General features: G+C 46.7%; 25 non-coding genes across 25 annotated transcripts; all 25 read right to left on the reverse strand.

The window, feature by feature from the left end:
- Positions 1–405: 405 nt before the first annotated feature.
- On the reverse strand, positions 406–477 carry trnaq-cug (transfer RNA glutamine (anticodon CUG)). The gene has a single exon. It is a non-coding gene; the product is annotated as a tRNA-Gln (tRNA).
- Positions 478–881: 404 nt separating this feature from the next.
- trnap-cgg (transfer RNA proline (anticodon CGG)) lies at positions 882–953 on the reverse strand. The gene has a single exon. It is a non-coding gene; the product is annotated as a tRNA-Pro (tRNA).
- Positions 954–1351: 398 nt separating this feature from the next.
- trnap-agg (transfer RNA proline (anticodon AGG)) lies at positions 1352–1423 on the reverse strand. Its single transcript has one exon. It is a non-coding gene; the product is annotated as a tRNA-Pro (tRNA).
- A 492-nt stretch (positions 1424–1915) lies between these two features.
- On the reverse strand, positions 1916–1987 carry trnaq-cug (transfer RNA glutamine (anticodon CUG)). The gene has a single exon. It is a non-coding gene; the product is annotated as a tRNA-Gln (tRNA).
- Positions 1988–2391: 404 nt separating this feature from the next.
- trnap-cgg (transfer RNA proline (anticodon CGG)) lies at positions 2392–2463 on the reverse strand. Its single transcript has one exon. It is a non-coding gene; the product is annotated as a tRNA-Pro (tRNA).
- Positions 2464–2861: 398 nt separating this feature from the next.
- trnap-agg (transfer RNA proline (anticodon AGG)) lies at positions 2862–2933 on the reverse strand. The gene has a single exon. It is a non-coding gene; the product is annotated as a tRNA-Pro (tRNA).
- Positions 2934–3425: 492 nt separating this feature from the next.
- Positions 3426–3497, reverse strand: trnaq-cug (transfer RNA glutamine (anticodon CUG)). The gene has a single exon. It is a non-coding gene; the product is annotated as a tRNA-Gln (tRNA).
- Positions 3498–3901: 404 nt separating this feature from the next.
- Positions 3902–3973, reverse strand: trnap-cgg (transfer RNA proline (anticodon CGG)). Its single transcript has one exon. It is a non-coding gene; the product is annotated as a tRNA-Pro (tRNA).
- Positions 3974–4362: 389 nt separating this feature from the next.
- Positions 4363–4434, reverse strand: trnap-agg (transfer RNA proline (anticodon AGG)). The gene has a single exon. It is a non-coding gene; the product is annotated as a tRNA-Pro (tRNA).
- A 492-nt stretch (positions 4435–4926) lies between these two features.
- Positions 4927–4998, reverse strand: trnaq-cug (transfer RNA glutamine (anticodon CUG)). Its single transcript has one exon. It is a non-coding gene; the product is annotated as a tRNA-Gln (tRNA).
- A 404-nt stretch (positions 4999–5402) lies between these two features.
- trnap-cgg (transfer RNA proline (anticodon CGG)) lies at positions 5403–5474 on the reverse strand. Its single transcript has one exon. It is a non-coding gene; the product is annotated as a tRNA-Pro (tRNA).
- A 398-nt stretch (positions 5475–5872) lies between these two features.
- Positions 5873–5944, reverse strand: trnap-agg (transfer RNA proline (anticodon AGG)). The gene has a single exon. It is a non-coding gene; the product is annotated as a tRNA-Pro (tRNA).
- Positions 5945–6436: 492 nt separating this feature from the next.
- trnaq-cug (transfer RNA glutamine (anticodon CUG)) lies at positions 6437–6508 on the reverse strand. Its single transcript has one exon. It is a non-coding gene; the product is annotated as a tRNA-Gln (tRNA).
- A 404-nt stretch (positions 6509–6912) lies between these two features.
- Positions 6913–6984, reverse strand: trnap-cgg (transfer RNA proline (anticodon CGG)). The gene has a single exon. It is a non-coding gene; the product is annotated as a tRNA-Pro (tRNA).
- Positions 6985–7373: 389 nt separating this feature from the next.
- trnap-agg (transfer RNA proline (anticodon AGG)) lies at positions 7374–7445 on the reverse strand. Its single transcript has one exon. It is a non-coding gene; the product is annotated as a tRNA-Pro (tRNA).
- A 1146-nt stretch (positions 7446–8591) lies between these two features.
- trnaq-cug (transfer RNA glutamine (anticodon CUG)) lies at positions 8592–8663 on the reverse strand. The gene has a single exon. It is a non-coding gene; the product is annotated as a tRNA-Gln (tRNA).
- Positions 8664–9067: 404 nt separating this feature from the next.
- trnap-cgg (transfer RNA proline (anticodon CGG)) lies at positions 9068–9139 on the reverse strand. Its single transcript has one exon. It is a non-coding gene; the product is annotated as a tRNA-Pro (tRNA).
- A 389-nt stretch (positions 9140–9528) lies between these two features.
- On the reverse strand, positions 9529–9600 carry trnap-agg (transfer RNA proline (anticodon AGG)). Its single transcript has one exon. It is a non-coding gene; the product is annotated as a tRNA-Pro (tRNA).
- A 492-nt stretch (positions 9601–10092) lies between these two features.
- trnaq-cug (transfer RNA glutamine (anticodon CUG)) lies at positions 10093–10164 on the reverse strand. Its single transcript has one exon. It is a non-coding gene; the product is annotated as a tRNA-Gln (tRNA).
- Positions 10165–10568: 404 nt separating this feature from the next.
- On the reverse strand, positions 10569–10640 carry trnap-cgg (transfer RNA proline (anticodon CGG)). The gene has a single exon. It is a non-coding gene; the product is annotated as a tRNA-Pro (tRNA).
- A 398-nt stretch (positions 10641–11038) lies between these two features.
- Positions 11039–11110, reverse strand: trnap-agg (transfer RNA proline (anticodon AGG)). Its single transcript has one exon. It is a non-coding gene; the product is annotated as a tRNA-Pro (tRNA).
- Positions 11111–11602: 492 nt separating this feature from the next.
- On the reverse strand, positions 11603–11674 carry trnaq-cug (transfer RNA glutamine (anticodon CUG)). Its single transcript has one exon. It is a non-coding gene; the product is annotated as a tRNA-Gln (tRNA).
- Positions 11675–12078: 404 nt separating this feature from the next.
- trnap-cgg (transfer RNA proline (anticodon CGG)) lies at positions 12079–12150 on the reverse strand. The gene has a single exon. It is a non-coding gene; the product is annotated as a tRNA-Pro (tRNA).
- A 389-nt stretch (positions 12151–12539) lies between these two features.
- On the reverse strand, positions 12540–12611 carry trnap-agg (transfer RNA proline (anticodon AGG)). The gene has a single exon. It is a non-coding gene; the product is annotated as a tRNA-Pro (tRNA).
- Positions 12612–13757: 1146 nt separating this feature from the next.
- Positions 13758–13829, reverse strand: trnaq-cug (transfer RNA glutamine (anticodon CUG)). The gene has a single exon. It is a non-coding gene; the product is annotated as a tRNA-Gln (tRNA).
- Between the last annotated feature and the right edge of the window lie 240 nt (positions 13830–14069).

The raw sequence follows: 14069 nt of genomic DNA on the forward strand, positions 1-14069 counted from the left end.
GACAAGGGCAGAATTAGAGCTCATGCACTGACCAGATTTCTGAGAAACTCCATTTTTACGTACCTGCTCTAGCTTGGCCTGCCCTCGTAGATAAATGTTGATTAAAACATCAACGACAAAACACATAAGCTGAATTTAACAGCAGAAATCTACACCGTGGCACTGCCACACAAATCTTGCTGATGAGAAGCTGTCTGAGGTCTGTAATCCTGCTCCACAGAGGATCAGATGACATCTGTCTGCTCAATTTAGTTCCTGCTTAGTTTTATTTGAGTTCTAGATGGTTTGGAGGCCATGGTTAAAGGAGGCCAGTTTAGCAATACATTTAAAGACACACTGTCAGAGACAAAATTGTGACATAAGCCCAAGCTCCTCCATGCCAAACACTGCCAGACAGACTCTTGAAGGTTCCACCGAGATTTGAACTCGGATTGCTGGATTCAGAGTCCAGAGTGCTAACCGTTACACCATGGAACCAACAGTGTCAGTTTGTCTGTCTGAAGTGTAGAAAACACTCAAGGAGGCTCTGCGAAAAGCAACTAACCAGCAAGCATCAGAATGGTGTCTGAAAAGCATTCACGCCTCCACTCTGAGTAAACCCGGGATCGAACCAGGGACCTTTAAATCTTCAGTGTAACGCTCTCCGAACCTTGTAAACCAATATTGAGAAAAACATCAAAGCAAAGGACACGAGCCTCCAGTCAACCGCAAACGGCTACCCTGCATGGCAGCCAATCTGAGCCATCTCAGACACATTCACTTCTGTTGTACAAAGTTTAAATTGCAGATGAGGAACTGAGAACAGGGAGAAGTAGGCGTGAAAACATGCAGGTGTATTATTGGCCGAAAGGTCTGCTACTTTTCAGTAAGATGCTCAATGTGGGCTCGTCCGGGATTTGAACCCGGGACCTCTCGCACCCGAAGCGAGAATCATACCCCTAGACCAACGAGCCACCATGTTCCCAGATACTACTCAAAAAAAGGAGCTGCAAAGCGAGGTCTCTGGGATTTGAGCTTGGGCCCTCTCGCTCCCATACCAGCAATAAAACAAAAAAAACACACCCCATAACCGACAAGCCCTCAGATGCTCCTGCAACTAGCAAACGCAAGATGAAGGCTCACAGCGCCGCCAAGCGATCCAAGAATGCTTGGGCTGCATTCCTAAACCAATGTTTAGAAAAATGTCAAGGCAAAGTTTAAACTGCAGATGAGGAACTAAGAAGAGCAGCGAGATGTGGGCATGAAAACATGCAGTCGCAGCTTTAGTCTACTTGACAGTGGCGTATGTTTGGCCCAAGAATGGCAGAATGGACTGAAACTGCTCTAGAAAAGAGGCTGCAAAGACAGAAGAGGGCTCGTCCGGGATTTGAACCCGGGACCTCTCGCACCCTAAGCGAGAATCATACCCCTAGACCAACGAGCCACAGGTTGCTCTTCGGTAAAGGCCAATTTGCTACGTATTTCACTCTGCTCGACGCTACGGTCGCTCTAACATCCTGCCTCTGTAGCTGACAAGGGCAGAATTAGAGCTCATGCACTGACCAGATTTCTGAGAAACTCCATTTTTACGTACCTGCTCTAGCTTGGCCTGCCCTCGTAGATAAATGTTGATTAAAACATCAACGACAAAACACATAAGCTGAATTTAACAGCAGAAATCTACACCGTGGCACTGCCACACAAATCTTGCTGATGAGAAGCTGTCTGAGGTCTGTAATCCTGCTCCACAGAGGATCAGATGACATCTGTCTGCTCAATTTAGTTCCTGCTTAGTTTTATTTGAGTTCTAGATGGTTTGGAGGCCATGGTTAAAGGAGGCCAGTTTAGCAATACATTTAAAGACACACTGTCAGAGACAAAATTGTGACATAAGCCCAAGCTCCTCCATGCCAAACACTGCCAGACAGACTCTTGAAGGTTCCACCGAGATTTGAACTCGGATTGCTGGATTCAGAGTCCAGAGTGCTAACCGTTACACCATGGAACCAACAATGTCAGTTCGTCTGTCTGAAGTGTAGAAAACACTCAAGGAGGCTCTGCGAAAAGCAACTAACCAGCAAGCATCAGAATGGTGTCTGAAAAGCATTCACGGCTTCACTCTGAGTAAACCCGGGATCGAACCAGGGACCTTTAAATCTTCAGTGTAACGCTCTCCGAACCTTGTAAACCAATATTGAGAAAAACATCAAAGCAAAGGACACGAGCCTCCAGTCAACCGCAAACGGCTACCCTGCATGGCAGCCAATCTGAGCCATCTCAGACACATTCACTTCTGTTGTACAAAGTTTAAATTTCAGATGAGGAACTGAGAACAGGGAGAAGTTGGCGTGAAAACATGCAGGTGTATTATTGGCCGAAAGGTCTGCTACTTTTCAGTAAGATGCTCAATGTGGGCTCGTCCGGGATTTGAACCCGGGACCTCTCGCACCCGAAGCGAGAATCATACCCCTAGACCAACGAGCCACCATGTTCCCAGATACTACTCAAAAAAAGGAGCTGCAAAGCGAGGTCTCTGGGATTTGAGCTTGGGCCCTCTCGCTCCCATACCAGCAATAAAACAAAAAAAACACACCCCATAACCGACAAGCCCTCAGATGCTCCTGCAACTAGCAAACGCAAGATGAAGGCTCACAGCGCCGCCAAGCGATCCAAGAATGCTTGGGCTGCATTCCTAAACCAATGTTTAGAAAAATGTCAAGGCAAAGTTTAAACTGCAGATGAGGAACTAAGAAGAGCAGCGAGATGTGGGCATGAAAACATGCAGTCGCAGCTTTAGTCTACTTGACAGTGGCGTATGTTTGGCCCAAGAATGGCAGAATGGACTGAAACTGCTCTAGAAAAGAGGCTGCAAAGACAGAAGAGGGCTCGTCCGGGATTTGAACCCGGGACCTCTCGCACCCTAAGCGAGAATCATACCCCTAGACCAACGAGCCACAGGTTGCTGTTCGGTAAAGGCCAATTTGCTACGTATTTCACTCTGCTCGACGCTACGGTCGCTCTAACATCCTGCCTCTGTAGCTGACAAGGGCAGAATTAGAGCTCATGCACTGACCAGATTTCTGAGAAACTCCATTTTTACGTACCTGCTCTAGCTTGGCCTGCCCTCGTAGATAAATGTTGATTAAAACATCAACGACAAAACACATAAGCTGAATTTAACAGCAGAAATCTACACCGTGGCACTGCCACACAAATCTTGCTGATGAGAAGCTGTCTGAGGTCTGTAATCCTGCTCCACAGAGGATCAGATGACATCTGTCTGCTCAATTTAGTTCCTGCTTAGTTTTATTTGAGTTCTAGATGGTTTGGAGGCCATGGTTAAAGGAGGCCAGTTTAGCAATACATTTAAAGACACACTGTCAGAGACAAAATTGTGACATAAGCCCAAGCTCCTCCATGCCAAACACTGCCAGACAGACTCTTGAAGGTTCCACCGAGATTTGAACTCGGATTGCTGGATTCAGAGTCCAGAGTGCTAACCGTTACACCATGGAACCAACAATGTCAGTTCGTCTGTCTGAAGTGTAGAAAACACTCAAGGAGGCTCTGCGAAAAGCAACTAACCAGCAAGCATCAGAATGGTGTCTGAAAAGCATTCACGGCTTCACTCTGAGTAAACCCGGGATCGAACCAGGGACCTTTAAATCTTCAGTGTAACGCTCTTCGAACCTTGTAAACCAATATTGAGAAAAACATCAAAGCAAAGGACACGAGCCTCCAGTCAACCGCAAACGGCTACCCTGCATGGCAGCCAATCTGAGCCATCTCAGACACATTCACTTCTGTTGTACAAAGTTTAAATTGCAGATGAGGAACTGAGAACAGGGAGAAGTTGGCGTGAAAACATGCAGGTGTATTATTGGCCGAAAGGTCTGCTACTTTTCAGTAAGATGCGCAATGTGGGCTCGTCCGGGATTTGAACCCGGGACCTCTCGCACCCGAAGCGAGAATCATACCCCTAGACCAACGAGCCACCATGTTCCCAGATACTACTCAAAAAAAGGAGCTGCAAAGCGAGGTCTCTGGGATTTGAGCTTGGGCCCTCTCGCTCCCATACCAGCTATAAAACAAAAAAAACACACCCCATAACCGACAAGCCCTCAGATGCTCCTGCAACTAGCAAACGCAAGATGAAGGCTCACAGCGCCGCCAAGCGATCCAAGAATGCTTGGGCTGCATTCCTAAACCAATGTTTAGAAAAATGTCAAGGCAAAGTTTAAACTGCAGATGAGGAACTAAGAAGAGCAGCGAGATGTGGGCATGAAAACATGCAGTCGCAGCTTTAGTCTACTTGACAGTGGCGTATGTTTGGCCCAAGAATGGCAGAATCTGCTCTAGAAAAGAGGCTGCAAAGACAGAAGAGGGCTCGTCCGGGATTTGAACCCGGGACCTCTCGCACCCTAAGCGAGAATCATACCCCTAGACCAACGAGCCACAGGTTGCTGTTCGGTAAAGGCCAATTTGCTACGTATTTCACTCTGCTCGACGCTACGGTCGCTCTAACATCCTGCCTCTGTAGCTGACAAGGGCAGAATTAGAGCTCATGCACTGACCAGATTTCTGAGAAACTCCATTTTTACGTACCTGCTCTAGCTTGGCCTGCCCTCGTAGATAAATGTTGATTAAAACATCAACGACAAAACACATAAGCTGAATTTAACAGCAGAAATCTACACCGTGGCACTGCCACACAAATCTTGCTGATGAGAAGCTGTCTGAGGTCTGTAATCCTGCTCCACAGAGGATCAGATGACATCTGTCTGCTCAATTTAGTTCCTGCTTAGTTTTATTTGAGTTCTAGATGGTTTGGAGGCCATGGTTAAAGGAGGCCAGTTTAGCAATACATTTAAAGACACACTGTCAGAGACAAAATTGTGACATAAGCCCAAGCTCCTCCATGCCAAACACTGCCAGACAGACTCTTGAAGGTTCCACCGAGATTTGAACTCGGATTGCTGGATTCAGAGTCCAGAGTGCTAACCGTTACACCATGGAACCAACAATGTCAGTTCGTCTGTCTGAAGTGTAGAAAACACTCAAGGAGGCTCTGCGAAAAGCAACTAACCAGCAAGCATCAGAATGGTGTCTGAAAAGCATTCACGGCTTCACTCTGAGTAAACCCGGGATCGAACCAGGGACCTTTAAATCTTCAGTGTAACGCTCTCCGAACCTTGTAAACCAATATTGAGAAAAACATCAAAGCAAAGGACACGAGCCTCCAGTCAACCGCAAACGGCTACCCTGCATGGCAGCCAATCTGAGCCATCTCAGACACATTCACTTCTGTTGTACAAAGTTTAAATTGCAGATGAGGAACTGAGAACAGGGAGAAGTTGGCGTGAAAACATGCAGGTGTATTATTGGCCGAAAGGTCTGCTACTTTTCAGTAAGATGCTCAATGTGGGCTCGTCCGGGATTTGAACCCGGGACCTCTCGCACCCGAAGCGAGAATCATACCCCTAGACCAACGAGCCACCATGTTCCCAGATACTACTCAAAAAAAGGAGCTGCAAAGCGAGGTCTCTGGGATTTGAGCTTGGGCCCTCTCGCTCCCATACCAGCAATAAAACAAAAAAAACACACCCCATAACCGACAAGCCCTCAGATGCTCCTGCAACTAGCAAACGCAAGATGAAGGCTCACAGCGCCGCCAAGCGATCCAAGAATGCTTGGGCTGCATTCCTAAACCAATGTTTAGAAAAATGTCAAGGCAAAGTTTAAACTGCAGATGAGGAACTAAGAAGAGCAGCGAGATGTGGGCATGAAAACATGCAGTCGCAGCTTTAGTCTACTTGACAGTGGCGTATGTTTGGCCCAAGAATGGCAGAATGGACTGAAACTGCTCTAGAAAAGAGGCTGCAAAGACAGAAGAGGGCTCGTCCGGGATTTGAACCCGGGACCTCTCGCACCCTAAGCGAGAATCATACCCCTAGACCAACGAGCCACAGGTTGCTGTTCGGTAAAGGCCAATTTGCTACGTATTTCACTCTGCTCGACGCTACGGTCGCTCTAACATCCTGCCTCTGTAGCTGACAAGGGCAGAATTAGAGCTCATGCACTGACCAGATTTCTGAGAAACTCCATTTTTACGTACCTGCTCTAGCTTGGCCTGCCCTCGTAGATAAATGTTGATTAAAACATCAACGACAAAACACATAAGCTGAATTTAACAGCAGAAATCTACACCGTGGCACTGCCACACAAATCTTGCTGATGAGAAGCTGTCTGAGGTCTGTAATCCTGCTCCACAGAGGATCAGATGACATCTGTCTGCTCAATTTAGTTCCTGCTTAGTTTTATTTGAGTTCTAGATGGTTTGGAGGCCATGGTTAAAGGAGGCCAGTTTAGCAATACATTTAAAGACACACTGTCAGAGACAAAATTGTGACATAAGCCCAAGCTCCTCCATGCCAAACACTGCCAGACAGACTCTTGAAGGTTCCACCGAGATTTGAACTCGGATTGCTGGATTCAGAGTCCAGAGTGCTAACCGTTACACCATGGAACCAACAATGTCAGTTCGTCTGTCTGAAGTGTAGAAAACACTCAAGGAGGCTCTGCGAAAAGCAACTAACCAGCAAGCATCAGAATGGTGTCTGAAAAGCATTCACGGCTTCACTCTGAGTAAACCCGGGATCGAACCAGGGACCTTTAAATCTTCAGTGTAACGCTCTTCGAACCTTGTAAACCAATATTGAGAAAAACATCAAAGCAAAGGACACGAGCCTCCAGTCAACTGCAAACGGCTACCCTGCATGGCAGCCAATCTGAGCCATCTCAGACACATTCACTTCTGTTGTACAAAGTTTAAATTGCACATGAGGAACTGAGAACAGGGAGAAGTTGGCGTGAAAACATGCAGGTGTATTATTGGCCGAAAGGTCTGCTACTTTTCAGTAAGATGCGCAATGTGGGCTCGTCCGGGATTTGAACCCGGGACCTATCGCACCCGAAGCGAGAATCATACCCCTAGACCAACGAGCCACCATGATCCCAGATACTACTCAAAAAAAGGAGCTGCAAAGCGAGGTCTCTGGGATTTGAGCTTGGGCCCTCTCGCTCCCATACCAGCTATAAAACAAAAAAAACACACCCCATAACCGACAAGCCCTCAGATGCTCCTGCAACTAGCAAACGCAAGATGAAGGCTCACAGCGCCGCCAAGCGATCCAAGAATGCTTGGGCTGCATTCCTAAACCAATGTTTAGAAAAATGTCAAGGCAAAGTTTAAACTGCAGATGAGGAACTAAGAAGAGCAGCGAGATGTGGGCATGAAAACATGCAGTCGCAGCTTTAGTCTACTTGACAGTGGCGTATGTTTGGCCCAAGAATGGCAGAATCTGCTCTAGAAAAGAGGCTGCAAAGACAGAAGAGGGCTCGTCCGGGATTTGAACCCGGGACCTCTCGCACCCTAAGCGAGAATCATACCCCTAGACCAACGAGCCACAGGTTGCTGTTCGGTAAAGGCCAATTTGCTACGTATTTCACTCTGCTCGACGCTACGGTCGCTCTAACATCCTGCCTCTGTAGCTGACAAGGGCAGAATTAGAGCTCATGCACTGACCAGATTTCTGAGAAACTCCATTTTTACGTACCTGCTCTAGCTTGGCCTGCCCTCGTAGATAAATGTTGATTAAAACATCAACGACAAAACACATAAGCTGAATTTAACAGCAGAAATCTACACCGTGGCACTGCCACACAAATCTTGCTGATGAGAAGCTGTCTGAGGTCTGTAATCCTGCTCCACAGAGGATCAGATGACATCTGTCTGCTCAATTTAGTTCCTGCTTAGTTTTATTTGAGTTCTAGATGGTTTGGAGGCCATGGTTAAAGGAGGCCAGTTTAGCAATACATTTAAAGACACACTGTCAGAGACAAAATTGTGACATAAGCCCAAGCTCCTCCATGCCAAACACTGCCAGACAGACTCTTGAAGGTTCCACCGAGATTTGAACTCGGATTGCTGGATTCAGAGTCCAGAGTGCTAAAACCAATAAACCAATATTGAGAAAAACATCAAAGCAAAGGACACGAGCCTCCAGTCAACTGCAAACGGCTACCCTGCATGGCAGCCAATCTGAGCCATCTCAGACACATTCACTTCTGTTGTACAAAGTTTAAATTGCAGATGAGGAACTGAGAACAGGGAGAAGTAGGCGTGAAAACATGCAGGTGTATTATTGTACAAGGGCAGAATTAGAGCTCATGCACTGACCAGATTTCTGAGAAACTCCATTTTTACGTACCTGCTCTAGCTTGGCCTGCCCTCGTAGATAAATGTTGATTAAAACATCAACGATAAAACACATAAGCTGAATTTAACAGCAGAAATATACACCGTGGCACTGCCACACAAATCTTGCTGATGAGAAGCTGTCTGAGGTCTCTAATCCTGCTCCACAGAGGATCAGATGACATCTGTCTTCTCAATTTAGTTCCTGCTTAGTTTTATTTGAGTTCTAGATGGTTTGGAGGCCATGGTTAAAGGAGGCCAGTTTAGCAATACATTTAAAGACACACTGTCAGAGACAAAATTGTGACATAAGCCCAAGCTCCTCCATGCCAAACACTGCCAGACAGACTCTTGGAGGTTCCACCGAGATTTGAACTCGGATTGCTGGATTCAGAGTCCAGAGTGCTAACCGTTACACCATGGAACCAACAGTGTCAGTTCGTCTGTCTGAAGTGTAGAAAACACTCAAGGAGGCTCTGCGAAAAGCAACTAACCAGCAAGCATCAGAATGGTGTCTGAAAAGCATTCACGGCTCCACTCTGAGTAAACCCGGGATCGAACCAGGGACCTTTAAATCTTCAGTGTAACGCTCTCCGAACCTTGTAAACCAATATTGAGAAAAACATCAAAGCAAAGGACACGAGCCTCCAGTCAACCGCAAACGGCTACCCTGCATGGCAGCCAATCTGAGCCATCTCAGACACATTCACTTCTGTTGTACAAAGTTTAAATTGCAGATGAGGAACTGAGAACAGGGAGAAGTTGGCGTGAAAACATGCAGGTGTATTATTGGCCGAAAGGTCTGCTACTTTTCAGTAAGATGCGCAATGTGGGCTCGTCCGGGATTTGAACCCGGGACCTCTCGCACCCGAAGCGAGAATCATACCCCTAGACCAACGAGCCACCATGTTCCCAGATACTACTCAAAAAAAGGAGCTGCAAAGCGAGGTCTCTGGGATTTGAGCTTGGGCCCTCTCGCTCCCATACCAGCTATAAAACAAAAAAAACACACCCCATAACCGACAAGCCCTCAGATGCTCCTGCAACTAGCAAACGCAAGATGAAGGCTCACAGCGCCGCCAAGCGATCCAAGAATGCTTGGGCTGCATTCCTAAACCAATGTTTAGAAAAATGTCAAGGCAAAGTTTAAACTGCAGATGAGGAACTAAGAAGAGCAGCGAGATGTGGGCATGAAAACATGCAGTCGCAGCTTTAGTCTACTTGACAGTGGCGTATGTTTGGCCCAAGAATGGCAGAATCTGCTCTAGAAAAGAGGCTGCAAAGACAGAAGAGGGCTCGTCCGGGATTTGAACCCGGGACCTCTCGCACCCTAAGCGAGAATCATACCCCTAGACCAACGAGCCACAGGTTGCTGTTCGGTAAAGGCCAATTTGCTACGTATTTCACTCTGCTCGACGCTACGGTCGCTCTAACATCCTGCCTCTGTAGCTGACAAGGGCAGAATTAGAGCTCATGCACTGACCAGATTTCTGAGAAACTCCATTTTTACGTACCTGCTCTAGCTTGGCCTGCCCTCGTAGATAAATGTTGATTAAAACATCAACGACAAAACACATAAGCTGAATTTAACAGCAGAAATCTACACCGTGGCACTGCCACACAAATCTTGCTGATGAGAAGCTGTCTGAGGTCTGTAATCCTGCTCCACAGAGGATCAGATGACATCTGTCTGCTCAATTTAGTTCCTGCTTAGTTTTATTTGAGTTCTAGATGGTTTGGAGGCCATGGTTAAAGGAGGCCAGTTTAGCAATACATTTAAAGACACACTGTCAGAGACAAAATTGTGACATAAGCCCAAGCTCCTCCATGCCAAACACTGCCAGACAGACTCTTGAAGGTTCCACCGAGATTTGAACTCGGATTGCTGGATTCAGAGTCCAGAGTGCTAACCGTTACACCATGGAACCAACAATGTCAGTTCGTCTGTCTGAAGTGTAGAAAACACTCAAGGAGGCTCTGCGAAAAGCAACTAACCAGCAAGCATCAGAATGGTGTCTGAAAAGCATTCACGGCTTCACTCTGAGTAAACCCGGGATCGAACCAGGGACCTTTAAATCTTCAGTGTAACGCTCTCCGAACCTTGTAAACCAATATTGAGAAAAACATCAAAGCAAAGGACACGAGCCTCCAGTCAACCGCAAACGGCTACCCTGCATGGCAGCCAATCTGAGCCATCTCAGACACATTCACTTCTGTTGTACAAAGTTTAAATTGCAGATGAGGAACTGAGAACAGGGAGAAGTTGGCGTGAAAACATGCAGGTGTATTATTGGCCGAAAGGTCTGCTACTTTTCAGTAAGATGCTCAATGTGGGCTCGTCCGGGATTTGAACCCGGGACCTCTCGCACCCGAAGCGAGAATCATACCCCTAGACCAACGAGCCACCATGTTCCCAGATACTACTCAAAAAAAGGAGCTGCAAAGCGAGGTCTCTGGGATTTGAGCTTGGGCCCTCTCGCTCCCATACCAGCAATAAAACAAAAAAAACACACCCCATAACCGACAAGCCCTCAGATGCTCCTGCAACTAGCAAACGCAAGATGAAGGCTCACAGCGCCGCCAAGCGATCCAAGAATGCTTGGGCTGCATTCCTAAACCAATGTTTAGAAAAATGTCAAGGCAAAGTTTAAACTGCAGATGAGGAACTAAGAAGAGCAGCGAGATGTGGGCATGAAAACATGCAGTCGCAGCTTTAGTCTACTTGACAGTGGCGTATGTTTGGCCCAAGAATGGCAGAATGGACTGAAACTGCTCTAGAAAAGAGGCTGCAAAGACAGAAGAGGGCTCGTCCGGGATTTGAACCCGGGACCTCTCGCACCCTAAGCGAGAATCATACCCCTAGACCAACGAGCCACAGGTTGCTGTTCGGTAAAGGCCAATTTGCTACGTATTTCACTCTGCTCGACGCTACGGTCGCTCTAACATCCTGCCTCTGTAGCTGACAAGGGCAGAATTAGAGCTCATGCACTGACCAGATTTCTGAGAAACTCCATTTTTACGTACCTGCTCTAGCTTGGCCTGCCCTCGTAGATAAATGTTGATTAAAACATCAACGACAAAACACATAAGCTGAATTTAACAGCAGAAATCTACACCGTGGCACTGCCACACAAATCTTGCTGATGAGAAGCTGTCTGAGGTCTGTAATCCTGCTCCACAGAGGATCAGATGACATCTGTCTGCTCAATTTAGTTCCTGCTTAGTTTTATTTGAGTTCTAGATGGTTTGGAGGCCATGGTTAAAGGAGGCCAGTTTAGCAATACATTTAAAGACACACTGTCAGAGACAAAATTGTGACATAAGCCCAAGCTCCTCCATGCCAAACACTGCCAGACAGACTCTTGAAGGTTCCACCGAGATTTGAACTCGGATTGCTGGATTCAGAGTCCAGAGTGCTAACCGTTACACCATGGAACCAACAATGTCAGTTCGTCTGTCTGAAGTGTAGAAAACACTCAAGGAGGCTCTGCGAAAAGCAACTAACCAGCAAGCATCAGAATGGTGTCTGAAAAGCATTCACGGCTTCACTCTGAGTAAACCCGGGATCGAACCAGGGACCTTTAAATCTTCAGTGTAACGCTCTTCGAACCTTGTAAACCAATATTGAGAAAAACATCAAAGCAAAGGACACGAGCCTCCAGTCAACTGCAAACGGCTACCCTGCATGGCAGCCAATCTGAGCCATCTCAGACACATTCACTTCTGTTGTACAAAGTTTAAATTGCACATGAGGAACTGAGAACAGGGAGAAGTTGGCGTGAAAACATGCAGGTGTATTATTGGCCGAAAGGTCTGCTACTTTTCAGTAAGATGCGCAATGTGGGCTCGTCCGGGATTTGAACCCGGGACCTATCGCACCCGAAGCGAGAATCATACCCCTAGACCAACGAGCCACCATGATCCCAGATACTACTCAAAAAAAGGAGCTGCAAAGCGAGGTCTCTGGGATTTGAGCTTGGGCCCTCTCGCTCCCATACCAGCTATAAAACAAAAAAAACACACCCCATAACCGACAAGCCCTCAGATGCTCCTGCAACTAGCAAACGCAAGATGAAGGCTCACAGCGCCGCCAAGCGATCCAAGAATGCTTGGGCTGCATTCCTAAACCAATGTTTAGAAAAATGTCAAGGCAAAGTTTAAACTGCAGATGAGGAACTAAGAAGAGCAGCGAGATGTGGGCATGAAAACATGCAGTCGCAGCTTTAGTCTACTTGACAGTGGCGTATGTTTGGCCCAAGAATGGCAGAATCTGCTCTAGAAAAGAGGCTGCAAAGACAGAAGAGGGCTCGTCCGGGATTTGAACCCGGGACCTCTCGCACCCTAAGCGAGAATCATACCCCTAGACCAACGAGCCACAGGTTGCTGTTCGGTAAAGGCCAATTTGCTACGTATTTCACTCTGCTCGACGCTACGGTCGCTCTAACATCCTGCCTCTGTAGCTGACAAGGGCAGAATTAGAGCTCATGCACTGACCAGATTTCTGAGAAACTCCATTTTTACGTACCTGCTCTAGCTTGGCCTGCCCTCGTAGATAAATGTTGATTAAAACATCAACGACAAAACACATAAGCTGAATTTAACAGCAGAAATCTACACCGTGGCACTGCCACACAAATCTTGCTGATGAGAAGCTGTCTGAGGTCTGTAATCCTGCTCCACAGAGGATCAGATGACATCTGTCTGCTCAATTTAGTTCCTGCTTAGTTTTATTTGAGTTCTAGATGGTTTGGAGGCCATGGTTAAAGGAGGCCAGTTTAGCAATACATTTAAAGACACACTGTCAGAGACAAAATTGTGACATAAGCCCAAGCTCCTCCATGCCAAACACTGCCAGACAGACTCTTGAAGGTTCCACCGAGATTTGAACTCGGATTGCTGGATTCAGAGTCCAGAGTGCTAAAACCAATAAACCAATATTGAGAAAAACATCAAAGCAAAGGACACGAGCCTCCAGTCAACTGCAAACGGCTACCCTGCATGGCAGCCAATCTGAGCCATCTCAGACACATTCACTTCTGTTGTACAAAGTTTAAATTGCAGATGAGGAACTGAGAACAGGGAGAAGTAGGCGTGAAAACATGCAGGTGTATTATTGTACAAGGGCAGAATTAGAGCTCATGCACTGACCAGATTTCTGAGAAACTCCATTTTTACGTACCTGCTCTAGCTTGGCCTGCCCTCGTAGATAAATGTTGATTAAAACATCAACGATAAAACACATAAGCTGAATTTAACAGCAGAAATATACACCGTGGCACTGCCACACAAATCTTGCTGATGAGAAGCTGTCTGAGGTCTCTAATCCTGCTCCACAGAGGATCAGATGACATCTGTCTTCTCAATTTAGTTCCTGCTTAGTTTTATTTGAGTTCTAGATGGTTTGGAGGCCATGGTTAAAGGAGGCCAGTTTAGCAATACATTTAAAGACACACTGTCAGAGACAAAATTGTGACATAAGCCCAAGCTCCTCCATGCCAAACACTGCCAGACAGACTCTTGGAGGTTCCACCGAGATTTGAACTCGGATTGCTGGATTCAGAGTCCAGAGTGCTAACCGTTACACCATGGAACCAACAGTGTCAGTTCGTCTGTCTGAAGTGTAGAAAACACTCAAGGAGGCTCTGCGAAAAGCAACTAACCAGCAAGCATCAGAATGGTGTCTGAAAAGCATTCACGGCTCCACTCTGAGTAAACCCGGGATCGAACCAGGGACCTTTAAATCTTCAGTGTAACGCTCTCCGAACCTTGTAAACCAATATTGAGAAAAACATCAAAGCAAAGGACACGAGCCTCCAGTCAACCGCAAACGGCT

This window comes from Carassius gibelio, chromosome B3 (assembly GCF_023724105.1).
Source record: "Carassius gibelio isolate Cgi1373 ecotype wild population from Czech Republic chromosome B3, carGib1.2-hapl.c, whole genome shotgun sequence".
Classification (NCBI taxonomy): Eukaryota; Metazoa; Chordata; class Actinopteri; order Cypriniformes; family Cyprinidae; genus Carassius; species Carassius gibelio.